Source organism: Elephas maximus, chromosome 19 (genome assembly GCF_024166365.1).
Source record: "Elephas maximus indicus isolate mEleMax1 chromosome 19, mEleMax1 primary haplotype, whole genome shotgun sequence".
In the NCBI taxonomy this organism is placed as follows: domain Eukaryota; kingdom Metazoa; phylum Chordata; class Mammalia; order Proboscidea; family Elephantidae; genus Elephas; species Elephas maximus.
The window spans coordinates 57583307-57609708 of NC_064837.1; the positions used below are offsets into that span (position 1 = coordinate 57583307).

General features: G+C 41.6%; 1 protein-coding gene across 7 annotated transcripts in view; it reads left to right on the top strand.

Moving 5' to 3' along the window:
• Window positions 1–26402, top strand: part of APOH (apolipoprotein H) — a 53288-nt gene that overhangs the window by 3790 nt on the left and 23096 nt on the right. Inside the window, exons 2-3 of one of the 7 annotated variants that reach the window (XM_049861278.1) lie at window positions 9142–9395; window positions 25978–26061. The gene's annotated coding sequence lies outside the window, so the exon portion shown is untranslated. Of the gene's footprint in view, window positions 1–7542; window positions 8521–9141; window positions 9396–25935; window positions 26062–26402 lie in introns of those variants that run through there. The other 6 variants (XM_049861279.1, XM_049861283.1, XM_049861277.1 and 3 more) reach the window with 6 other exon arrangements.

Consider the following 26402-nt stretch of genomic DNA (forward strand, 5'->3'; position numbering starts at 1 on the left):
AGTTTCAGTGGAGAGAGGTGACTGATGGGTATTTTGGAGTCTGAGACAGGGAGAATATAAAAAAAGCCTCAACTCGGCAGGCATAGTCATGAGAAAAGTCACTCTGGGGGCCACAGTTCCAAGGAGCATTCCCTTTCGGAATGTCTGGCGACAGCCTCAGCTAGGTAAGAAGGAAAAAAAAAAAATTTTTTTTTTTTTTTTAAGGTAACCTCAAATTGCACAGGGGTCTTCTGTGGGTAAGTGTCTTTAACTCAGGGAGGTTAAGAATTCAATGTACAGACGAGAAACTAAATTAGGCCAACTGTCTTTGGGGGCTAAGTTTAGAAACAATCTGCATGTGCCACAATGTTGAAGAGAATTTGGGTTTTGAACAGATAAGCTTTGTGATTCTAATATGAAACTAGTGAGCAAATAATGGATTGAGATCATGATATTAAGTTGAGATCTTACTGACTTTGTAAGCGGTATTGAAATGTGAGGAAATTTAAGATTCAACAGCGCTATAAGTTTAATTCCGTAGATTTATAAGACTCACTTAGGAAGTAAGTCTTAATAAGGGAAACTTTGCTGACAACTGACCATTTATGATTGTTTATGACTGTTTTCCTCAAACATCTTTAAAGTGATTTGTAAGATGGTAGTATGGTTTGTAAGCTGGACTTAAAAGCTGAAGGAGAAGCTAGATTTTAACATATGTAACTATAGTCCATTAAACATTAGTGCTAAAAATATAGGCTTCGTTTAGGGCAGTGAAAGCATTTTGTATATACTTATAACGGTGAATTATAGTATCATATGGAAATATTATATTGTGTAAGTCAAAACCCATTGAACTGTACAACACATAGAGTTACGTTAATGTAAACTGTGGACTTAAGTTCATAATAACATGTCAATATTGATTTATTAACGATAACATATGTACTTCACAAATGCAAGGTACAAATAATAGGGAAAGTGGGGTGGATGGGTGTCTTGGTATATGGGAGTTCTGTGCTATATGCTCAGTTCTTCTCTAAACCTAACAGTGTTCTAGAAAAAGTGGGAGAAAGAACAAAAGTTAAAAATATCCTTCTGAATATGTTTCTGGGCAAAACAAAAGGATGACAAAAGTCCCCCTGAGGAAAATAAAAACTCATTTGGACAGCAATTTTGTCATATACCCATGTTTATGTACAGATTTTTCCAGCCCTTTGACTTAGATAAGGGTCTAGGGACCTATTAGAAGCCCAGGTTTCATAACTGTAGTACTGTGTGCATGCACGTTTCTAAGAGTGCTTGAATTGTTTTCCTAAAAGTATCAAACACAGATACATCACAATAAGCCTGAATTAAAGGTTGTCAAATTCAGATTCACTCCTTTTGAAAATGGGTGCTTCTTCTCTTACAGTTTAGGAGTCAGTGATCAAAATGGCTTGAGCTGAATTATATATAAATATATATGGAGAAATGAAAGTCTAAGATTAAAAAAAAAAAATCTGGTCTATCAAATAGCTCCATTGCCTTAGAAAAAGTGGAATTTAAAGAAGGAGATGAAATAGGCCACAGAAAGTGTACTATTTGGTCAGAGCTCTGCTCACACAGAAATGGTGTCCTTCAGGAAGGTCTGCTGAGGCATAAATGGCCAATGGGATTTCCTTGCTCATTCTACCAATGGGATATATATATTTTTTGATTTATAAACATTGTCCCTAATAAATAACTGTAGTTGACACTGGACTATTTAACTCTCTATAGTGAAGTGACCAAAATGGACTTAATAATTTATAAATTTTAACAAAAGAGAATAATAAAAACATTGAAAATTTATTGAGCACTTAACCATGCCCTGGGAATTATTTTAAGTACTTTATAGCATTAACTCATTTCATCCTCGCAGCATGTAAACAACAAAAACCCATTGGCATCCGGTCGATTCCAACTCATAGCAACCCTATAGGACAGAGTAGAACTGCCCCATAGAGTTTCCAAGGAGCAGCTGGTGGATTTGAACTGCTGAACTTTTGGTTAGCAGCCACACGCTTGGCATGTAAGATGGATGCTAATATTATCCCCCATTTAATCTATGAGGAAACTGAGACACAAAGAGGTTAAGTAACTATACAAGATCATACAACTAGGAGCTAGCGTAGCTGAGATTTGAACACTGGCAGCCTGACTCATGCCCATGCCTTCAGCTCATCCACTAAACCCTTGGCCATACATGGCTGGCATCGCCATCTTCATTTTTCACGTAGAACTCTGGCTGGCTTGACAAGAGGAATTTTCCCAAGTTGGTCTTCTCAGGGGTAAAGTAGAATTTTTTTTTTTTTTTTTTTCCAGTTTAGGAGATCTTTTGGTGAGGAAATAAAGCTGCTGCTGACAGAATGTAAATAGAATTGAAAGAGGCGGATAGAAGCCAAGTCTTCCATCTAGTGGTGTGAGAGCAACTTGTGATTAAATGCAGAGCTTCCTTCTGTAGCTAGAAGTAGGAACGACAAGCAAAACCAATGTTTCAACCTATCTCCCAAGTCATATCTATTTGCTAGATTTTTCTTTCTTTGGCAGAGTATATAATTTACCTGAGAGGACTTGGACTAGGCAAAGATGATATAAAGAACCCAAGCTCTAGTACTTGATAATTTGTTATTCCACAGCTACACACATTTTAGCCTGGGAGCCTTCTAAACAGCAAAGAATTTTTAGTCAATAACAATTCCTTCTATGCAAGTTGAGTATTAGAGACATTTATATGCTTTTGTGATTATGAATTATCTATGCTCCGTCATATCCTGTGCTGTCTACTATGCACTCGGGGGGATTTTTCTCTTATTTGGAATAATTTACCGATAGAATGATTTTATTCTAAAAAAGGTGGTATCACTAATACTGCCAAAGGTTGGACAGCAAAAAACAAATGGCTGTGGTTTTTATTGCTTTTTCTACACAGTTTCTTAAACAGACTAGCAAATTCACTAAAAGATAAAACCAAACCCTCTGCCATTGAGTCAATTCCAACTCATAGCGACCCTATAGGACAGGGTAGAACTGCCTGATAGAGTTTCCAAGGAGCACCTGGCGGATTCAAACTGCTGACCTCTTGGTTAACAGCCGTAGCACTTAACCACTGCGCCGCCAGGGTTTCCACTGAAAGATAAAGCTGTCTTAAACCCAACAGTTACACTCTCAAGCACTATAAATGGGACCCATAGAAAGACAGGCCAGATAGGCTTAGTGTTAGTGTTATGCCAGGGATGTATCCTGTACGTAAAACATTTGTATATGAAGTCTGCTGTTGTCTTAGTCGTCTAGCGCTGCTATAACAGAAATACCACAAGTGGATGTCTTCAAGAAACAGAAGTTTATTCTCTCACAGGCTAGTAGGCTAGAAGTCCAAATTCAGGGCATTAGCTTCTCTCTCTGTCGGCTCTGGAGAAAGGCCCTTATTATCAATCTTCCCCTGGACTAGGAACTTCTCAGTGCAGCAACCCCAGGTCCAAAGAATGTGCACTTCTCCTGGCACTACTTTCTTGGTGATATGAGGTCCTCCTTTCTCTCTGTTTGCTTCTCTCTTTTATATCTCTAAAGAGATTGATAAAAGAAAAAAAAAATTTTTTTTTCTCTTAACCTTGTAGATGGAGTCCTGCATCATTAACATAACTGCCTCTAATCCTCCCTCATTAACGTCATAGAGGTAGGGTTTACAACACATAGGAAAATCACATCAGATGACAAAATGGTGCACAATCACACAACACTGGCAATGGTGGCCTAGCCAAATTGATACACATATTTTGGGAGGACACAATTTAATCCATAACAGCTGTTGTTCCTTATAAGGGGTTAGGTGATACATCAAGATTAAAAATCCCCCTACAGACAATTTCTCTTGGTTTCAGCACAGTTAAAGTGAACCAGGCAGGCCTTTTGGACAAAACTGTTGGGGTGACCAAGTTTGTCTCCACTTTATGTACATGTTTCCTGAGTCAACAGTGGTAGAGCCTCCCCTTTGCTATCAAGTAGTTCCTCCCATTCTGTCCTCCGCCTTTTCTCTTTACTCCCACAACACTCCAAGCTTATCTCCAACCCACTCTGGAAAGAATCTCTTTATGTTTATCTCACTAGCTGTGGCACAGCCCCTGGAATATTCCAGGTCCACTCATTCCACATCCCATAATGATTCCTTCAGTGCCTACTATGTGCCAGGCACTGGGGATACAACCCAGACAAACCCAGTGCCATCGAGTTACTAAAATAAACTCCCTGCTGTTACGGAGCTTCCGCTCTCCTGAGTTGGGCTGAACTGAACCATCAGAACCACAACAGAATCTGGCATCAGCCCTCCATACTTTGACCAAACCCAACTGTACTGTGTTGACTTCATCAGTTGACCTTATTTGCATTTAAAATCTTTTCTGTCCATCTGTGGATTGTCTTCCTGGCTTTTTTCAGAAAACTTCCCCATTAGCAAGAAAGTGGGGGCAGACTTTGGGGGACAGAAGGTCTTGTTGCCTCATTCAGCATGTCAGATTTAACATACCCCTTGGGTGTCAATACAAATTTTGGTGTCTGTGGGATGGGGGATTGTCAGAAGGGGCATTCATTAGTCTCTTCCTCCTTCCCCACTCCCTTGTTTCCCCTCTTTTGCTGGGAGTCTGATTCTCAGGGAGTCCTGATTTCTGCGGGATGTTGTCCGTCTCTCCCTTTTTGTGCCTGAGAACCTGACTCAGGGACCTGCCCTGCCCTTCAGGAGCCATAGGATGGTCGAGCCATATCACTTTCCATTCTCTGAACCTTTGCTGCCCTTCCTCCACTCTGCTGCCTCCAGATCCCCAGATTGCTGGAAGCCCAGACGCTCCCTACCTTCTCCAGGGAGGGCACCCTTGCGCCATAGCGTGTCAAGCATGGTGGGCAGAACCCACAGCTTATGGCTCAAGATTTCTGCTCAGAATGCAGAGGTGAAAGTTGAGGTTCCTTTCTTCAAGGAATTCACAGTCTAATGGTTTTTGTTCATGAACTGATGACGAACTTTTGGAGGTGCTTTAACTTCGTTTCTGACAAATCATAACAATGACCTTCTGGACTTTACTTTTAAGTTCTGATTCCCCACGTCTTTGACTAATTAATCATCTTTAAACAAATGCTAAGATGAACTTGAAGAGCCCTTATTTGAAGAAATTATGAAATGAAATAAAAACTTAGTAAAACCAGTTACAGTTCTTAGAATGTATCCTTTTATACAATTAAATTTTCAGAGGTCTCTTAAAATAGATGTAACCATATCCATTCCATAGGAAACTCTGGTGGTGTAGTGGTTAAGTGCTACAGCTGCTAATTAAAGGGTTGGCAGTTCGAATCCACCAGGCGCCCCTTGGAAACTCTATGGGGCAGTTCTACTCTGTCCTATAGGGTCACTAGGAGTTGGAATCAACTCAATGGTAATGGGTTTGGTTTTTTATTTCAAGGGGCCCTGGTGGGGAAATGGTTAGGCACTCAGCTGCTAACTGAAAGGTCGGTGGTTTGAACCCACCAGCCACTCCATGGGAGAAAGGACCTGGCGATCTCCTCCTGTGAAGATTACAGCCTAGGAAACCCTATGGGGTAGACCTACTCTGTTCTGTAGGGTCACTATGAGTTGAAGTTGACTCAACAGCACACAACGACAACAATACCCACTTCTATCTAAGGAGCCCTGGTGGCACAAAGGTTAAGCACTAGGCTTGGCTACTAACTGAAAGGTTGGCAGTTTGAACCCACCTAGTGGCTCCATGGGAGTGGCAATCCACTCCTGCAAAGATTAAAAAAAAAAAAAAAATCACGTTAGAAAACCTTATGAGGCAGTTCTGCTCTGTCACATGGGGTTGCTATGAGTTGGAATCAGTTCGATGGCACCAAACAACCATGACATTCCTGTCTACTCCAATATCCAGAAAACGCTGAATAATTGGACTTCCATTTGGATCAAAACAAACATTTAAAATGTTAAATAAAAGGCTCTAAAAGAACCCTTTCAGTATAAAATAGCTTAACAGTTCCCAGTTTATCTCACGCTGCTTCATGTAAGAAAGAAATAGCTCTGTGTTTTCAAGGAAGAATGTGCAGCATGTGGGGAGAGCATCTCCGTTCTTCTGTCTTCCTGTTGCAGTCTCATTGCTTGGAGGAACATGTAGAAAGGATTCCTATTTATTGGAAAAGATTCCTTGAGGATTTTAGCTGCAGCCATCTGAGGTTCTGGTGCCCTGATTCATCGATGCGGAACCAGGCAGGGGCTCTGAATGAATCAATCACTGAACTGGAAACAGCCCTACTCTACAGATGGGGAGGCTGGGGCCAGATGTTCACACGCCAAACAAAGTGGAAGCTAAGGTCTCTGATTTTGTCTGAAACATCCAGTTAATTATAGCCAAAAATGTTTTGCCTCATCCTTCCACTTCACCTTTAATGGGCGCATGTGGCATAAAGAACAAACCAGAGCAACTCCGAAGTTGGGATCAAAGCCTAAAGCCTTCCTATCTACATTTCTCATTCAAGGATCTTAATGACCTTGAAAGGAGCCCTGCTGGTGCAATGGTTAAATGCTTGGCTGCTAACCAAAAGGTTGGCAGTTCAAACTCACCCAACAGTTCCATAGAAGAGATAACTGGTCCTCTGCTCCTGTAAAGATTACAGCCTAGAAAACCCTACAGGACAGCTCTACTTTGTACATGGGGTCACTATGAGTCGATAATTGACTTGATGGCCCCCAACAACAATAATGATTCCAACGCTTTGCAAATCTCATAGCAGACATGTCAGCTTTGAAAGAAACAGCACTGGGGTGTTTCCAGTGAATCCTATACAGAGGGGTGAGTTTCTTCAAAAACACACTCTACTTGTATCCCCTCTGTTGAAGGGACTATTCTTTCATGATCTGAACTAGGATTTTTTTATTAATAAGAGATAGGCATGTGGTAAATGCAAATATTAGAGAAATGTTTTTTACCCCAATACCTCCACCCCTTCTATTCCCTCTGTTTATGTTTGCTTTTTAAAGAAAAGTTTTCATATTGCAAAGCACAGTGCCTTGACCCAAGATTTGAAAAAGTGAAAGACACAAAATGCTTCAGATAGTCTTCTTTTTTTAACTTGTACATATGTATATATTTTTGGATACATACGCTTTTTTTTTTTTAATTTATTGTGCTTTAGGTGAAAGTTTACAGCTCAAGTTAATTTCTCGTTCAAAAATGTATACATATGTTGTTTTGCAACATTGGTTGCAATCCTTCAGATCATCTTCTACTGGCCATCACTGTCATGCCCCAGGCCTCTCTCTTTTAAGAGATATTGACAATTGATTATACCAGACAAATGAATGATTGAATGAATGAATGAAAAGATAAAGCAGTGTTGGAATTTAGGAGATCTAAAAAAAAAAATTTTTTTTTTTTTTTTTTACCTAACTACATCAAAGAATTCCTTCTCCTGTTTACTCAGCCTCAGAAGGGATCGATAAATACCTCTTATTTGGCTCACTAAAGGGCCATTTAACAAGAAAATAACAAATAAGTATGCAGCCATCCATTCTGGCCTCCTTTCCCACATAAAATATGTTTTAAGTTAGATTTACACACACACACACGACACCTCATTTAATAATCAGAAATTTAACCTGGATGACTGGAGAGAGAGAAAGAGAGATTAACTCTTGGTAAGGCCCCCAAGTGATTCATTCCAGATGTTTTATGACTGTTGGTCATCCAAAATTCTCTTTTACTTTTTTATGGAACAGACTGGAAATAATAATAGTAGAAAATGCCCATGCATATTAAAAACTCAATGTCAAGTTGTTAGGAAAGTTGCTACTCTTCTGTCCATGGTTTGAGAGATTCTACAGTCAGATTCTACAATCCTGTTCACTGTCACTTTGCTAACAGGTTGAGTTCCTCTGGATGGGGCTGGCTGAGGAGCTGGAGTCTTGCTTGTCTGATTAGGCTCACAGAAAACCAAGACAGACAGCAAAACACTTGGATTTCTCAAGCTCTTTCTTGTGAAGATTCTACTAACAGATCAGTGGCACCTGATAGAAAGATCTTTATAGAAAGACTTTATAGAAAAGAATAATAATACAGTGAATTCCATGTCTGTTATGTGAATTTGTACTTAAGTAATTGACACTTCTGCAGCTCCCAGATAGTGAGTACTCTATGGATAGTCAGGGAAATAATGGAAAGAATATGAGTTTGGGAGTCAAATGGAGCTAGGCGCAATTCCCAGTAGCAATTCATACTAGTTATGTGAACTTGATAGATTATTGAAACTCTCTGAGCCTCAGTTTCCTCTTCTGTAAAATGGGGATAATACTGTATACCCACAAAGGCTGCTGGGAGAATTAAGTGAGATATGTGGGGCCTCAGCCCAGTATCTGGCACATAGGAGGTGCCCAGTAAATATAAGTTCCCTGCCTAAGACATCTAATTTGGGGATGGAAGAAAGTATCATAAAGGAAGAATAGAAGAAGAAAACAAGGAAGGAGAAAGCAAGAGCCAGCAGGAATTAAGAGTAAGAACTTGATAAAAGCTTTTTTGTTGTGGAGAAAATCCTCAGTGCTCAACAGCTCAGCTGCTGCATGTTCCAGGGCCTCCTGCTTCTTCTCCCTCCTGCGGTTCAGCCTTTGGCTATTTCATTCCTCATTAGCACTTTCCCTAGGAAGAAGAGAGAGAAAAGCTGAAGCTCCAGTCAATTTTGTTGTTAGAAATTCTTGTCAAGATTGAGTTGGGGAACAAAGGTAGTCAGAATAAAGGTTCTCTCTTCTCTGTTCTCTTTCCTTTTCTTCTTCTTCTCCTCTCATTCTCTTTCTCGTTTCTCTTTACTCAACATCTCTAAAGAAAATTCTGGGCCCAACACCTCCACTTCCTCACCTCCCACTCATTTCTTAACCCTTATCAATTGTCTTCTACCACACCCTATTCACAACCCGGCATTTTACTGAGTTTGCCTTTTCAAAGGTCATTAATGATCCCTTGTTGCCAAGTTGTATGGTCTCTTCTTAGAGAGGGTGGTATTGGCATGGCTGACCTTAAAACTCACTATTCCTGTAGCTAGCTACTCCCCTAGCTTCTGAGAATGCTAGTTGCCTACGCAGACTTCGTTTACACCTTTTTCCTTATTGTTCCATTCTAGAGACAATGTCTCCAGCTGAACTACTACATTCTCAGCCTCCTTTGCAGCTGGAAGTGGCCAGTGAGATTTAACAGAAAAGTGCAACCTAGTAGGTAGGTCCTTAGCCAAGACTTCTGGTGACTTCAACAGACCCTGACAGTGTCACCTTTTTCCATCCAGCCAGGCCTTTGGAGACCTGATGTCATTAAGAAAAAATTTCCCCGTGACTTTCAAGAATTCAGACCTAATGAAATTCTCCGTCTCCTCTAACACAGGTATGGAATAAGTCTGGAATAAGTGTCCCAAAGGGTTGTAGCTATACCTTTGGGGGCCTCTGAGAAGAGAAATGGAAAATCCCTTTGGGAGCAGGCGGTTTCTGTGTGAAGTGTAGGGAGTGACTCTTGGTTGTCCTTAGCACAGGGTGCATCACATATCCCATAAAGCTGCAGGGGTGGGGCCGTAGAGCTTGAAAGAGAGGAGCCCAAGCTTAGGCACCAGTAGAAGCCTGGCTAGAAGGGGGATCTCTTCACTAAAGTAGGATGGAAATGCCCAGGTTCCTGCTTGTGTCCAGAGAATCTGAGGAGGGCTAGGAGCATGGAGTGCTGAGAGCAGACCCCTAGAAGGCTGCTGACCTAAAACCTCAGCCAGGGCTGGGAAGGAGGTTCCATCAGGGGACTGGGTGGGAGCAACGTAGGAATGACTGTGCTCATGTGGAAGAATCAAGTAGGAAAAGACCAGTAGGGCGTGTAAAGATCACTGAGGAACACTTGTAGTCAGCATATGCGCTTTGGTGAGTCACCGTGGCATAATACATAGCCCTTGCTGATGTTTTTTTAGTGATACATCTTCCTGATATATTGTGGTCACTGTACCGGCTAGTCTGGAAGTTTGTGCCTGCTGACTTAGTCATCAACTGGAGAGAATCCCCGTGGGGATTAGAATTTAACTTTACTCAAAGTAATTTAATCTTTGTCCTCAGTTTCTAAGAGATAATTCTTAGAACCTTGGAATTTCAATAAGGGCTCCAGACCTGACAGGTTATGCTGGAGAGGTGACTTTGGGCTGGGGGCTAACCAGGCCAGAGGGGCTTCCAAAACAACCAAACCCGTTCTACTCTGCAACATATGGTGTCGCCATGAGTTGGAATCAACTCATCAGTGACTGGTCGTAAAGCTCTTTCTGAAACTTACACATGGTTTGAATGGGTTCCCTTTTTCTTTTTGTTTGTGTGATGGGTATCTCTGACACAAGGATTAGACTTTTGAATAGTTTTTTTTTTTTTTTTTTGCACAGATACCATTAATGATAATTTCATACTTTATCATTCTAGCTTGCAAGAAAGCAGTAATTACATTACTTTTTGTAGAGATAATAGTAAAAAAAAAGCTGACATTTGTATAACACTTCCACTAGTTTTATTTGATCTTCACCAAAACCTCATATTGATGTTCAGACAGGTTAAGAGGCATGACCAAACTCACACAGCTGGAAAGTGAGTTGAGACTCAAACTCAGGTCTTCTGATCCCTAAGCCGGTGTTCTTCCCATCATTGTTTGTTACAGCCTAGTAGGAAGAGTTTTTTTTATTATCATACATCTCAAGGGCCTTTAATGAGGTGATTTAATTCACTGCAAAGTCCATAAGGTCAGTGGCTTCACCACATACAGTCCTCAGGAGCAGCCACAAGTCACAGGTGGGGATGATTTTTAGGTTGAGGAATGCTCAGTTTTAAAGGAATAAGCTAAAGCAGCTCGTTACACAAGGAGTGCTGCCCTTGCCTTGAGCTTCCGTCCTCAGTGGGGACAATCCCTGCCCTGATGAGGGCTAGACTGGAGACAGTGCATAAAGGCTGAAAAAGTTTAGAAGTATGTTCAATCTATATGATTACTGAAAAGCAGATGTAAGTGATATTCTATCAAAGGGAAAGGAGAGCCAGCCTTTTCCCAAAAATGGAAAGTTCACAGGAATCCAAAACAGGATCTGGCTTCACTGGCAGTAGGATGTGGGGCCAAAAAGATACTCTCACTTCCATGCAATTAACCGAATTACTGCTTTGCTGTGAGTAGCACTGTTGGAGGGCAGGGTGAGGTGAAAGAGGACAGTCCTTGGAACCAAACAAACCTGGCTCCCAATCTAGGCTTTTCCACTTCCTGGACAGCCTGGACAAATTCCCAAACCTGTGACAGTACCCACGTCTCAGGCTTGTGGTGGGGTTTACATAAGGCGATGCATACAGAGTCCTTATTAGTGTAATGTGCGCCTGACAAGCTAGTTGTTTTCCTCCACAGCTGGGATCACCTTATAGTAGACTTTTGTCTTTATGTTGTTATTTTTTGTTTTTCCAACCTTTTAGCAGAACACCCTTCTTATTTGGGGATGAGTCTTGGGGGCAGTGGGCCGTTTCCGTTTATGGAAAGTGAAGGAGCTATATGCTCCCTCTCTCTAACGTATCTGGAGAATACCAGGGTTTCAAACGGGTTCAGTCCGGTTCAACCCCTTGCTGAGAACTTGCATTTCTACCTCAGATATAATGAATCAGAATCTACATTTTAACACTTAAGAATCACCTGGGAATCTTGTTAAACTGTAGATTCTGATTCAGTATACCTGGGGTGAAAATGCAAATTCTCAGCAGCGGGGTCAAATCAGAATGAACCAGTTTGAAGCCCTGGAGAACAGGTATGTGACCTAGGTTTGGCCAACCACAGGCTTTCGTGTTTTAGTTTGGGTTACCTGAAAGCAGAGCCAGAGATAAGGACTTGGGTGTGGGAGTTTACTTTGGAGGAGATTCCAGGAAGCAAGCCTGCAGGAGAAGGGAAAGTGAGGTGTAGAAGGAGGAAGTAGCAATTAAGAGTTTGTACGGGATGCTTATGGAGCCCTAGTGGTGCAGTGGTTAAAGCATTTGGCTGTTAACTGAACGGTTGCTACTTCGAACTTAACAGTGACTCCGTGGGAGAAGAGACCTGGCTATCTCTTGCCATAAAGATTACCAAACCAAAAACCAAACCCGATGCCATCAAGTTGATTCTGGTTCATAGTGAGGACAGAGTAGAACTACCCCATAGGGTTTCCAAGGCTGTAATCTTTACAGAAGCAGACTGCTACAACTTTCACCCATAGAGCAGCCAGAAAGATTACAGCCTACGAAACCCTATGGGGCAGTTCTATTGTGCCACAAGAGGTCGATATGAATCAAAATTGATTCAACAGCACCCAACAACACCTGGGCTGCTTGGAGTCCCTGGGTGGTTCAAATAGTCCATGTGCTTGGCTGCCAGCTAAAAGGACGGTAGTTTGAGCCCACCCAGAGACCTCAGAAGAAAGGCCTGGTGATTGACTTCCAAAAAATCAACGATTGAAAATCCTGTGGAGTGCAGCTCTACTCTGACACGCATGGGGTCGTCATGAGTCAGAAATGACTTGATGTCATTTTTTTTTTTTTTTTTTTTAATGAAAAGGAAAGGGACCCATCTTGGTTCCCAAAACCAACTCTAAGCTTTGCAGAGGGATTAGGGAGGAAATCCTGAGACAAAAAAGAGGAAGAACACTAACTGGGGTCATTTCTCCCCATCCCCCACTGGCTCACTCCCCTGGGAAGAAGCTGGCATGGTGTGCACACAGGCTCGTTGTGGGAGGAGGGTCTGTGGACATAACCAGATGGGAGCAGCTGAGAGGGACTGAGTCAGAAACTGACCAGAGAGGGGGTGAGTGGTCCCTCTGAGAGGGGGCAGAGTGTCCCCTGGCCTGCAGTACCTCCAGATCAATGAAGATGACCTCTGTGGGGGTGTCTCTGAGATGCCCAGAGTGGCCATACCTGAGAGAGGTGGCAGGGACCAGACCTGTCCTAAGCATGGAGCCCGACCAGCAACTGAAAGATGGTGGCGGGCATTCACTAAGGCCTAGGCCACTGCCCCTGCCCCTGCCCACTCTTCTAGTGCCACAGAGGCCCTAGGACTCTTACAGCCAAGAAGAGCAAGGATAGGACCTCAAGAATCTTTGGGAATGAATTTCCTGCCAGCCACTGGGTAGGAGCCCAGAGCAATCGACATTTGATTTTGAGATACAAAGCAATGGGACAATTGGTGCACCAGAATTCATATGTGGCACATCACTTTCTTCATATTTCAATTTGCAAAGTAATTGTGTAGCTGAGTCAGGCACACAATTATTTTTATTGCCAAAGTAATTTCTGTAAGCAAATAGGTACAGCAGAGCTACATTACATGTTTTTGATCAGATGGAGGGCACTCTAACTTGATGCAGGTTTGAACCTGTGGACTCCCTCCCTCACGCTCTCCTTATCATCATTGCTTTCTGGTTGCTCAGGATCAATTTCCATTCTTGATTCTTCAACCAGCTTCTACTCCCAGGTGAGAGCTGCCCTTCCTTCCTCTGAGTGCCTTAAGAGACCTTGGCACCATCTCCGAGGTCTCAGAACAAAACGCTTTACTCAGCTACTTGAACTCTTAGGGCCATCAGAGCCCACCCAGTGGCCCTCAACTTGGTAGCACCTCAGAATCTCTTGCGGGAACTGATGCCCAGCTGAATCAGAAGCTCCAGGAGTGGGGCCAGGTGACTGCATTAAATCATTTTCCTGCGTAGTTTTGAAGCACAGCCAGGTTTGAGAACCATTCTCTTCGCCAGAGCTTCTCAAACTACAGCCCCTTCTTAACTGCAGAGGAGAATCAGCTGAGATCCCACAGAGGACTCTGGGTTCATAGTTAACTGCCTACTAAATTCTGGAATGCCTTTGAAGTCCGGTGTTTTGTCTCAAAATGCATTTATATTCTGATTTCTTACGGCATCATTTATGCCCTCTGGGACTGACTGCTTATTTTGATTTGAGACAGTGCTAATAAAAATGCACCCAAATTCTCCATGTCTCATTATGTATAAACATTCCTACTCTCCAAGTTGCTGTGAAAAGATAAACATGATTTCACGTGCTTTGTTTAGCTAAAGCAATCAATCCAAACAACAACATAGGTGTTACAATACCTCACCATAACAATGGTAGATATCATTATTCCCATTTTACAGAAAAAGAAACTGTAGCTCAGAGAAATGAAACAGCTAGTAAATGACAGAGCCCAGTTCTAACAGACTTCCAAGTCCATGCTCTTTCCACTTACCATTTTGCCTCCAAATATTGGAAGGGCTGGGAGGTAGAAGAGGAATTAGACAGAGCATAGAAATGAGATAATCAGTGCAAGTTTTAGAGAGGTGAATTTTTTCTCAGAATCAGGAAGAAACATCTTGTTTTTGGAGTGGGACCAAAATAAAATGGGACTATTTCACTAGTTGGTGAATTACCTGGTGACGGAACACAGGCTGGACAATGTTGCCAAAGAAGTTGACTTCTCCTAGTCCCCAGTGTGTTGGTTGGGAGAGGGGAAGGGTTAGAATAAAGATACCTTGTTTTTAATTGCTAGTCCTCAGACTATTCCAGAATCACCTGAAAATCTTAAAAAAAAAAAAATCTGGATTCTGAGGACCCACTGCAGGATCTGATTCCTTGACTCTGGAGATGACTTGGGGGATGCGTTTTGGAAAAGCCCTTTGGGACCTGAGAGGCACAACAGGGTTATAAGCCCCTGGACTAAATGATGGCTGTTATAGTTTGAATTGTTTCCCCCCAAATATGTGTTGGAATCCTAACCACTATGCCTGTGGACGAAATGTAATTAATGCAATGAAATATAGTCACTCACCATGCATCTGTCAGTTTGTCATACTGTGGTGGCTTGCCTGTTGCTGTAATGCTGGAAATTATGCCACTAGTGTTTCAAATACCAGCAGGGTCGCCCATGGCGGACAGGTTTCAGCAGAGCAATGGACTTTTTTTTTTTTTTTATGGACTAGAAAGAAGGACTTGGCAGTCTACCTTTGAAAAAATTGGCCAGTGAAAACCTTATGAATAGCAGGGGAACACTGTCAAATATAGTGCCAGAAGATGAGCTCCTCAGGTTAGAACGCACTCAAAATACAACTGGGGAAGGGTTGCCTCTTCAAAGTAGAGTTGACCTTAATGATATGGATGGAGTAAAGCTTTCGAGACCTTCATTTGCTGATTTGGCACAACTCAGAATGAGAAGAAACAGCTGCAAATGTCCATTAATAATTACAACTTGGAATGTACTAAGTATGAATCCAGGAAAACTGAAAGTCATCAAAAATGAAATGGAACATGTAACGATCTCTATCCTAGGCAATAGTGAGCTCATATGGACTGGTATTGGCCATTTTGAATGAGACAATCATATGGTCTGCTATGCCAGGAACGACATCTTGGAGAGGAATGGCATTGCATTCGTCAAAAAAAAAAAAAAATTTCAAGATCTATTCTGAAGTACAACGCTGTCAGTGATAGAATAATATCCATATGCCTGCCTGCAAGTAAGACCAATTAATAAGACTATTATTCAAATTTATGTACCAACCACTAATGCCAAAGATGAGGAAAGTAAAGATTTTTACTAGCTTCTGCAGTCTGAAATTGATTGAATATGCAATCAAGATGCATTGATAGTTACTGGTGATTGGAATGTGAAAGTTGGGAACAAAGAAGGATCTGTAGTTGGAAAATATGGCCTTGGTAATAGAAACGATGCTGGAGATCGCATGATAGAATTTTGCGAAACCAACAACTTGTTCATTGCGAATACTTTTTTCAACAATATAAACAGCAGCTGTACACATGGGCCTCACCAGATGGAAAACACAGGAATCAAATGGACATATGTGGAAAGAGACAATGGAAAGGCTCAGTATCATCCATCAGAAGGCGGCCAGGGGCTGACTGCAGAACAGACCATCAATTGCTCATATGCAAGTTGAAGTTGAAGAAAATTAAAAGAAATCCACCAAAACCAAAATACAATCTCGAATATATTCCACCTGAATTTGGAAATCATGTCAAGAATAGATTTGATACATTGAACACTAATGATCTAAGATCAGACAGCTTGTGGGATGACATCAAGGACACCATACATGAAGAAAGCAAAAGATCATTAGAAAGACAGGAAAAAAAAAAAGACAAGACAAAAATGGGTATCAGAAAAGACTCTGAAACATGCTTTTGAATGTAGGGTAGCTAAAGTTAAAGGAAAAAATGATAAAATAAAAGAACTGAACAGATTTCAAAGGGCGGCTTGAGAAGACAAAATAAAGTATCATAATGAAATGTGCAAAGACCTGGAATTAGAAAACCAAAAGGAAGAACATGCTTGACATTTCCTAAGCTGAAAGAACTGGAGAAAAAATTCGGTCCTCGAGTTGCAAGAAGGATTCTGTGGGCAAAATATTGGATGACCCAGGAAACATCAAAAGAAGATGGAAGGAATATACAGAGGCATTGTACCAAAAAGAATGTGTTGACATTCAACCATTTCAGGAGGTAGCATGTGATCAAGAGCCTATGGTATTGAAGGAAGAAGTCCAAGCTGCACTGAAGGCATTGGGGAAAAACAAACCTCCAGAAATTGACAGAATACCAGTTGGGATGTTAGAACATACAGATGGTGCTTACTTGTCTATGCCAAGAAATTTGGAAGACACTTACCTGGCCAGCAAACTGGAAGAGATCAATATATGCGCCCATTCCAAAGAAAGGTGATTCAACAGAACTGTGGAAATTATAGAGCAATATCACTAATACCACATGCTAGTAAAATTTTGCTGAAGATTATCCAAAAGCAGTTGCAGGAAACTGCCAGAAATTGAAGCCAACTTCAGAAGAGGACATGGAAGGAGGGATATCATTGCTAATGTCAGAAAGATCCTGGCTGAAAGCAGAGAACACTAGGTAGGTATTTACCCATGCTTTATTGACTAGGAAACACTGGTGGCGTAGTGGTTAAGTGCTATGGCTGCTAACCTAAAGGTCGGCAGTTCAAATCCGCCAGGCACTCCTTGGAAACTCTAGGGGGCAGTTCTGCCCTGCCCTATAGGGTTGCTATGAGTCGGAATTGACTCAATGGCAATGGGTTTGGGTTTTTTTGTTTATTGACTATGCAAAGGCATTTGACTGTGTGGATCATAACAAATTATGGATAACATTGTGAAAAATGGGAATTCCAGAACACTAATTGTGCTCTGAGGAACTTGTATATGGACCAAGAGGTAGGTGTTTAAACAGAACAAGGTTATCTGTGTGGTTTAAAATCAGTAAAGGTGTGCATCAAGTTGTATCCTTTCACCATACTTATTTCGTCTGTATGCTGAGAAAATAATCTGAGAAGCTGGGCTATATGAAGAACATGGCATCAGGATTAGTGGAAGACTCATTAACAACCTGCGATATGCAAATGACACAACTTCACTCGCTGAAAGTGAAGAAAACTCAAAGCACTTACTGCTGAAGATCAAACACTACAGCCTTCAGTATGGACTACACCTCAACATAAAGAAAACAAAAATCCTCACAACTAGACCAATAAGCAACATCATAATAAACAGGGAAAAGATTGAAGTTGTTAAGGATTTCATTTTACATGGATCCATAATCAACGCCCATGGGAGGAGCAGTCAAGAAATCAAATGACATATTGTAGTGAGCAAATCTGCTGCAAAAGACCTCTTTAAAGTGTTAAAAAGCGAAGATGTCACCTTGAGGACTAAGGTGCGCCTGACCTAAGCCATGGTATTTTCAGTCACCTCATATGCACGCAAAAGCTGGACAATGAATAAGGAAGACTGAAGAAGAATTGACGCCTTTGAATCGTGGTGCTAGTGAAGAATATTGAATATACCTTGGACTGCCAGAAGAATGAACAAGTCTGTCTTGGAAGAAGTACAGTCAGAGTGCTCCTGGGAAGTGAGTATGGCAAGACTTTGTCTCATGTACTCTGGACATGTTATGAGGAGGGACAAGTTCCTGGAGAAGGATGTTATGCTTGGTAAAGTAGAGGGTCTGCAAAAAAAGAGGAAGACCCTCAACAAGATAGATTGACACAGTGGCTACGACAATGAGCTCAGATATATCAATGATTGTGAGAATGGCGCAGGACTAGACAGTGTTTTAGTCTGTTGTACTTAGGTTCTCTATGAGTCAGAACTGTCTGGATGGCACCTAACGTAATAACAATATAATCACTTTCCATAATGGAATCTAATGTGATATCATCAGTCATTTGAGGACATACCAGTGAAGGGTGGATCCTAAGCCTAATCACCCTGAGTTATATAAAGAGAAGATTAGACACAGATGGGAATGTTTGCACACACATGCACACAGCATCACACATACACACACACACAAAGACAGATGCCGTGTGAGGACTGCAAGGAACCAAGGAACATCCTAGGCTACTGAGAAGGAAGGAAACAACATGGTGAAGATTTGGACTTTTAGCCTCCAGAGGTGTGAGAAAATAAAGTTCTATTCTTTAAAGCCACCCACTTGCAGTATTGGTGTTACAGCACCACTGGAAAACTAAGACATTATCTAACCCATCCCTCCCCTGCCTCAGCTCCAGATCTCCTTGGGTTTCCAAGGAGTGCCTGGTGAATTCAAACTACCAACCTTTTGGTTAGCAGCCGTAGCTCTTAACCACTACACCACCGGGGTTTCCTCTTTGATTCTTTTGTTGTTAGATGCTGTCGAGTTGATTCCGACTCATGGTGACCCTAGGCACAACAGAACAAAACACTACCCAGTCCTGCACCATTCTCACGATTATTGTTATGCTTGAGCCCATTGTTGCAGCCACTGTGTCAATCCATCTTGTTGAGGGTCTTCCTTTTTTTTTTGCTGAACCTCTGCTTTACCAAGCATGATGTCCTCCTCCAGGGACTGATCCCTCCTGACATGTCCAAAGTATGTGAGACACAGTCTCACCATCCTTGCTTCCAAGGAGCGTTCTGGTTGTCCTTCTTCCAAGACATCTTTGATTCTAGGGCTGGGTAATTCCTAGCCAGAGAGCTTAAGTTCCAACTCATTAATTAAAGGGACAAGGTCTGCACCAAATGAGTACTAAAGACTGTTGAAAGTCTCTGAGAAAATGAGGGTAGGTGGCAGTGTGTTGGTAATGATTCCAGAACTGAAGAGAAATGTTAAAACGATGAGTGCTCAAGTCCACTAGTGCCATGAAACATTGCCAGGTTCATGAAGAGGTAATAAATGTAGTTTCACTTGGCAGAAGTGGTGGTCTCAGCTCTGCATCCCTTGGGAGCTACAATGTACAGGCCTCGCCCTCTAGCTGACCACCTGCCCCACCACCAACTCCCATCTCCAGCACCCACTGGTTCTCACCCAGCCCTGGCACTCAGTTGCCAGGGTATAGATGAGTACCAGGAATAGAAAGGGAGCAAGCAGGCATAGGGCAGGCTAGTACCTCTCTAGATTTAATAAGTACACCAATCAACTGGGGACCTTGTGAAAATGCAGATTCTCACTCAGTCTTTGGGGAAGATGGTGGGCTGGAGATTCCGTATTTCTGACAAGCTCCCAGGCTATGACCCATACTTACCAGCTACTGCCTATGTCACTGCTCTGAGGATCACACCTTGAATAGCAAGGGTGAGAGGCTTCAAAGGCCAGGTTCTAAAGTCAGGATGCCTGTGTCTGAATTCCAGCTCTCCCTCTTAACAACTGCATGACCTTGGGCAAGATACTTAACCTTCAAAAGCCTCAGTTTGTTCTTCTGAAAAAGCAGGAAATAATAGCATTTATATCATAAAATCATGAGGCTTGCATGAGATAACATGTGGAAAGCACTTAGCATAGTCCCTTGTACATAGTAGGAATTGTACACTGATATTCATAAGCAGATTGGAGAAAAAGAGTCACTAATTGACCCCTAGGTGGCAGGAGAGGGAGAAAGTCACTTCTGGGCCAGATGCTAGGCTGGGCTCTGGGCATGGCTGGCTCTTCTGCCTTGGTTTCCCATCCCTTACATGTTAGCCCGACCCTCAGATATGCCACCGCTACTGAGAGCACATGGAACATGCTGAGGCTTGACTATCTTTGCTTTTTATGGAGACTGCTTGAATGGTAGGGAGCCCTGGTGGCACAGTTACTGAAGCCTTGGCTCCTTACCGAAAGGTCGGTGGGTCAAACCTACCAGCTGCTCTTTGGGAGAAAGATGTGGCAGTGTGCTCCCGTAAAGATTTACAGCCTTGGAAACCCTATGGGGTAGTTCCATTTTGTCCTACAGGGTCACTATGAGTCAAAATTGACTTGACGGCAGTGGGTTTGGTTTTGGTTTTTGGTTCGGGTGGTGCTGGTATAAAGGCTGAAAACCACACTGCTGGTGGGAGCCACTTACAGGGTTCCCTTGAACATGGTGCCACTGTGTCTGCTCAGCGGCCATGCCTTGATACACTTTAGCTTAAAAAAAAAAAAAAAAATTAGCTTAGCCATCCCTAAATTGCTATCCTGTGGCTTCAGTCCAGCTCCAGAGAAGCCAGTAATGAGTCTAGCTTGATGAGGGAACCAGGAAGGAACATTCTTTCTTTTCCTTTGTGTGACTTCATTGGCTACCAAAGCAAGGCCCAGTGGGAGTGCTGAGTTCCTGTGACCTTGCAAGCAGCTACGGCTGGTCATCGGCTGGCCACTTGCATCATGTGCAAAAGATACGTTCGTGGGATGGAGCCTTCACACAGTCCTGCTGGCTGAGCTTTCAGCCTATTTCCTGAATTGTCTGTATACTTTTTAATCCTCTTTCTCCTGGATTTTCAAGGCTGTGATATGCTAGTGCTGCTGTAATACAAATACCACAAGTGAGTGGCTTTAAAGAACAGGAGTTTATTTTCTCACAGTTCTGGAAGCTAAAAGTCCAAATCAAGGTTTGGACTTTTCGTCACACACAGTTGTAATAAGCTTGATTGTATGAGTTTCCAGCTTGAATCTAGATCAAATGAGAGGGATGCTGCTAGAAACATACTAAAAGGAGCCAAAAGTGGCAATAGCCTGGGAGGAGATAGAAAAGACTATTGAAAAGTGAATAACTTTTTAAAAAATTCATGACTAGCACCTTGTACTACATGCTGACTCCTTCCTTGGCGTTCCTTAGCCTTCCTTGGCTTGTAGACAATCCTCACGTGTGGTGTGTCTTCCCTCATGTGTGTGTCTCTGTGTCTATTCTAATCTTTTTATAACTCAAAAGTGATTACATTTAGGGCCCACCCTACATTGTTCTGACCTCATTAACATAACACAAGAAAAACCCTATTTCCAAATAGGCTCAAATTCACGGGTACAAGGGCCAGGAATTCTTGGGGGACATAATCCAATTCCATAACATGTGGTCTCCTAGCTCACCTTTAATTTGTAACTTTCAAAGCCTGGTATGACTCGGTGAGTAAAAAAAACCTTCTCTGAAAAAATTGCATGGTAGCAACGATGTCCTAGAAGGTGTTTCAAGTCTTTTCTAGAGCAGTCTCACGAGACCTCTTTCATTGTATCAGATGCGTTGGTTCCTCTGGGTTTCTTATCTATTATCTCAGGAGCCTTTTTGACTTAAAACCAGGCTTCAGGTCTTTTCCAAGTAATTGGATCAGGCCTGAACCTCAGTTTCTCCATCTTCCAACTTTGAGCTCAAGAGGGTAAGGTTAGTGCTATGTGCAACAGGAGTTCCTTTAACAATAAAAACAGGGCAAGGGAAAAGGCAGGTTCAGGAGTCCAAGATCAACTAGGTTTGAGGCCATAGCGGCCTTGAGGAGGTCAGTTAATCTATTTCCAATGGTTAACCCTTCATTAGGATATCCTTTATTATTGTGACAAATTCAAGAATTGTTGAAGTGTTGACCCTTACACAAAATAGTCCCAGGTCTCAAACTTTTTATGACTAACCTTTATTGCTTTTTCTGATTATGTGCACTACGGTCATAAGTTTTTAAAAAAGTTATTCACTTTTTAGTAGTTTTTCCTATCTCCTCCCAGGCTATTACTGCTTTTGGCTCCCTTTAGTATGTTTCTAGCAGCATCCCTCTCATTTGATCTAGATTTAGGCTGGAAACTCACACAATCAAGCTTATTACAACTGTGTGGAAAAAAAAAATTTTTTTTTTTTTTTACCCTCAGGGATAGATACTTAGATGATCTGTTAAGACAGAACTTTCTAGAAAATTATGGGAGCTTAGGCTGTGGAATCAGACCTAAGTACACATTGTCTCTTTAACTGGTATTATTCAACTTTGGTGTTACCGGTGTTGGGGACTTCAACAAATTATCTTATCCTCAGCTTCAGTTTCCTCAATGTAAAATCAAGATAATAACACCTGAGGAACCCCCAATCTATTGCCTGGAAACAACTTTTAAACCTTGATCCAAAATTATCTCATGAAGTCGTTTTTAAATGAAACAACGGTTTAGCTCAACAAAAAATGTTTGCCTTGAGCATTGTACCCTTTTGAAGAATTACCTATATGAGATCAAAATGACAACAGTTAACCTAAAGCACAGATGAGAACTTTAAGGGGCAGAGAGTCAAAGTTAATGATGGTTAAACAATATGGGCAGAAATACAGAGAATGGTGACACCATGTAATCGTCGATGGAACTATTCATGTAAAAATTACTGAATGGATATATGTTTTGTTGTGTATATTTTCAGCAAATTTTTAAAAAGAAATATTAACACCTAATTTGTGTGGCTGTTGTGAACATAAAGAGAAATATCCTGGGACATACCAGTTAGGGTGCTGGGCTCATGATGCTACCTTGATGGACACTAGTTCTCTCTCCCACACACCACTCCCAAGCATCACAGTGTTGTGGAAGGAGAATGTGTCCGGCACAATGGTTCTCAAACTTGAGCTCGCGTCAGAATTTCCTGGAGGGTTTATTAAAATACTGATTGCAGGTCCCCACTCCCAAAGTTTCTGATTCAGTAGGAATAGGTTGGGGGTAAAAAGTTGCATTTTGAAAAAATCCTAGGTAATGCTGCCTCTGCTGGCCTGGGGACCACATGCTGACTATCACTGGTATAGGTGATAGTCCCTGCTTGGCCACTCGGTAGTTGTACTAATTTGGAGAAATCATTAATCTTCTCTGAGCCCTAGTTTCTTCACCTAAAACATGGGCAAAATAACTTGTGTCTCACGAAGTTGTAATCACTGTTAAATGAGATGGCAGTTGGAAAAGGTCTGGTCCTTAATGGTGTTGTTAGTGATAGTGGAGTTAGCCCCCAACACATACTCAATGGAACAGAATGCTGCCCAGTCCTTTGCCGTTCTCATGGGGGTTACAGATCCATGATCTGTCGTGATCCATGGGATTTTCATTGGCTGATTTTCAGAAGTAGATCATCAGGTCTTTCTTCCTAGTCAGTCTGGAAGCTCTGCTGAAACCTGTTCAGCATCTAACGACACCCAAGCCTCCACTGACAAATGGGTGGTGGCTACACAGGAGGTTCATTGACCAGGAATCAAACCTGGATCTCCCACAAGAAAGGCAAGAATTTTACCCCTGAGCCACTAATGCTTGCTGGCCCTTAATAGATCTTCATAAATCTTACGTTTTCCCTCTTTGAGGAAGAATGCCTTCCTCATCAGCTTAAGGAGAGTTTGGTCTCCCAGTGAACTACAGCCACTAGATGATTCTGTCTTTGTAATTATGTACATCCAGTCTTAGATACTTTACAAATAAGACATGTCTTTTTCTCAAGAATAGCAACAATAGCTCTGTAATAGATAATAAATATTGATCTTGTACAGGTAGCTCAGGAGACCAATTTCTTTAACTTCCCACCTGTTTACCTCCTGAGGAAAGGATGAACGGATTAAAAAATATTCTCCCCTGCAGACTAGAAAGGGTTTTCCAGGTGAGAATATACAAGTCAGCAAATAGTTACTCCATTGGATGTATGTTGGGTGTGAGATGGGGCACCTATTAAAATCACATCTAAAAGTATACTCGTAAGTTGCAAAGCAGGTACAACTCTAATTGGATTTATTCTATTTAAATGACACTCGCCAGGAAAAAAAAATATGCTTTTCTGCTGTGAAATTGGTTTGCTGGTGTTCTGCCAAACGGAAGCCTTATCATAGTAAACACATGAACTTTAATTATTCATTTCTATTTGCTTGAAGAAATATTCTTATGTGACATACATATGTTCATACATTTCCTTGTTGCAGCAACACGAACTAAATGAGCCACTTTCGCACATAAGTGCAACTCCAAGAGTTATTATTGCTAACTTGTGTTCTCTATACCATTCACACATTTTTCCATTCAGCTGGAGATAAGGTAATGTTTAGGGAATGGGCAAGAAATAGGGAGCTAAAGATGAGGAGCTTTTTAGTATTCTTTCAAGTAAAGGGAAAAAAAAGAAAAAGAAAAAGAAAAAGCACAGGCTGCCATCTGCTATTATTGATGAATTGAAACTATCTATAGAGATTTTTTTTTTTTTCGTGTACAACTGATTCTCCAGCTTTGTCTACTGAATCTACATAATCAAAACGAGGCTCTAAGTCTTTTCAGATCAGCTTCATGGCAAACACATTAGAGTCTGTTGCACCATCTGGTGTTCATTGAAGGAAACGCCCACTAAGACATGAGTTAAATAGCCAGTGCTGTTCTTATACATTCTTATATATTATTGTTGTTGTTAGTTGCCATCTAGTTGATTATTGATGGGCATGAAATTCTTGCAATCTCAGCGAAAGGCCATTTCAGAATGTCTACCAAATTGCAGAAGAAAGCATTTTGAGAATATTTATCAACATAAAAAATGTACATACCCTTGGTCTAGTGATTCCATTGTATGAATTCATCTTATGGATATATTTCTACATATGCACAAAATGTGTATAAGGATATTCCTAGAAGCACCGATTGTAACAGCAGAAAACTGGAAACAAGCTAAAGAGCCATCAATAGGGAACTGGTTGGATAAATTATGGTACAGCCATACAATGGGTCTACCATGCAGCTGTTCTTAAAAATAAGGCAAAACCGTATCTACAGATACAGGATGATCACCAAGATGTATTGTTAATGGAAATAAACAAGATCTAGAACAATATGTATTTTATGTTGCCATTGATATAAAAATGTTCATATATGCATAGAATATTTCTGGAAGGGTACCCAAGAAAGTGGTAACAGTGATTGACATTGAGGAGGAGCACCAGGGTGGTCAGAGATGAGAAGGTAACCTACCTCTCTCATTGTTTATATTTTGTATTTTAGGAATTCATTTTAACAATGTTTTGGAGGAGTTTGTAGTGAAGGGAAGGAAAAAAGTAGGGCTGTAACTGGAGGGGGCGGTGGGATCCAGGACGAGTTCTTTTTCAGTGGTGATTATCTGCCTATAGGAATGATCTAGGAGAGAGGGAGAAACTGAAGGTTCAGGAGAAAGGGTCATTTTAGGAGCAATGTCCTTGATTAGAGGAGAGAAGGGTTCCACGGCACTAGTGGAATGGCTGGTCTTAGAGAGGAGCAGGTGAGGAGGTGTCATTGTCCTGAGGGTGGGTAGGATGGGGTAGGGGTGTTAGGGACTTAAGGAGAGATTAGAAGACATGAAACAGTTGTCTCAGAGAGGGAGAAAGTGAATTTGTTGGGATAGTGCACATCATGTGATGACTGTCGGTGTTGTGTGTCCACAGGATATTTTTGATCTTACATTTGAGTCCAGCATCATGGTTGCATGATTTTTCCCAGCATTGTTTGCCTACTCAGGTGCCAGCTCATGATAAGAGGAGAGCTGGACTTTGCAGCTTTGGGATTTTTTAGATGAGTCTGTTGGGAGCAAGGTGAACCAAAGTAGTTAAGGATATTGCAAGAGAATGTTTGTAATGTGGGATCATGGAATCCAAGCTGAGTAAGGAGGGACATGAGGGATGAAGGGGTTCTGATGGACAATGAAAAAGGATGGAGACTCCACCACTGATCATTTACTCTTACAGATAGCCCTTCCTCATCCTTGCAAAGAGAATTCATGCACTGATTTCAACAACAGGGGCCCAGAACCTCGATGTTAACAATGACAGGTAACACTTTCTGAAGAAACCCATTCCATTGATGAAAACCCTTAATTATTAGACATTTCTTTCATACATTGACTCCTTCTTCCCTGTAGCTGCTATCATTTAGTCTAAGTTCTGAACTCAGGAGCAACTCAAAGCAAGTTTAAAATTCCTTCCACATGATGGTTCTTGAATTATTTGGAGGCAGCTCTCTCTTTCTTAGTCTTCTCCCCTCTAGGGCAAATATCCATGATTCCTTTAATTATTACCCCGTTACATGACTTTCATGCTCTTCATTGTCTTTCCGACACATCTGGCTATTCGGTGTGCTTCTTAAGTGCCAAACTTTGCTCTGATCAGCGCAG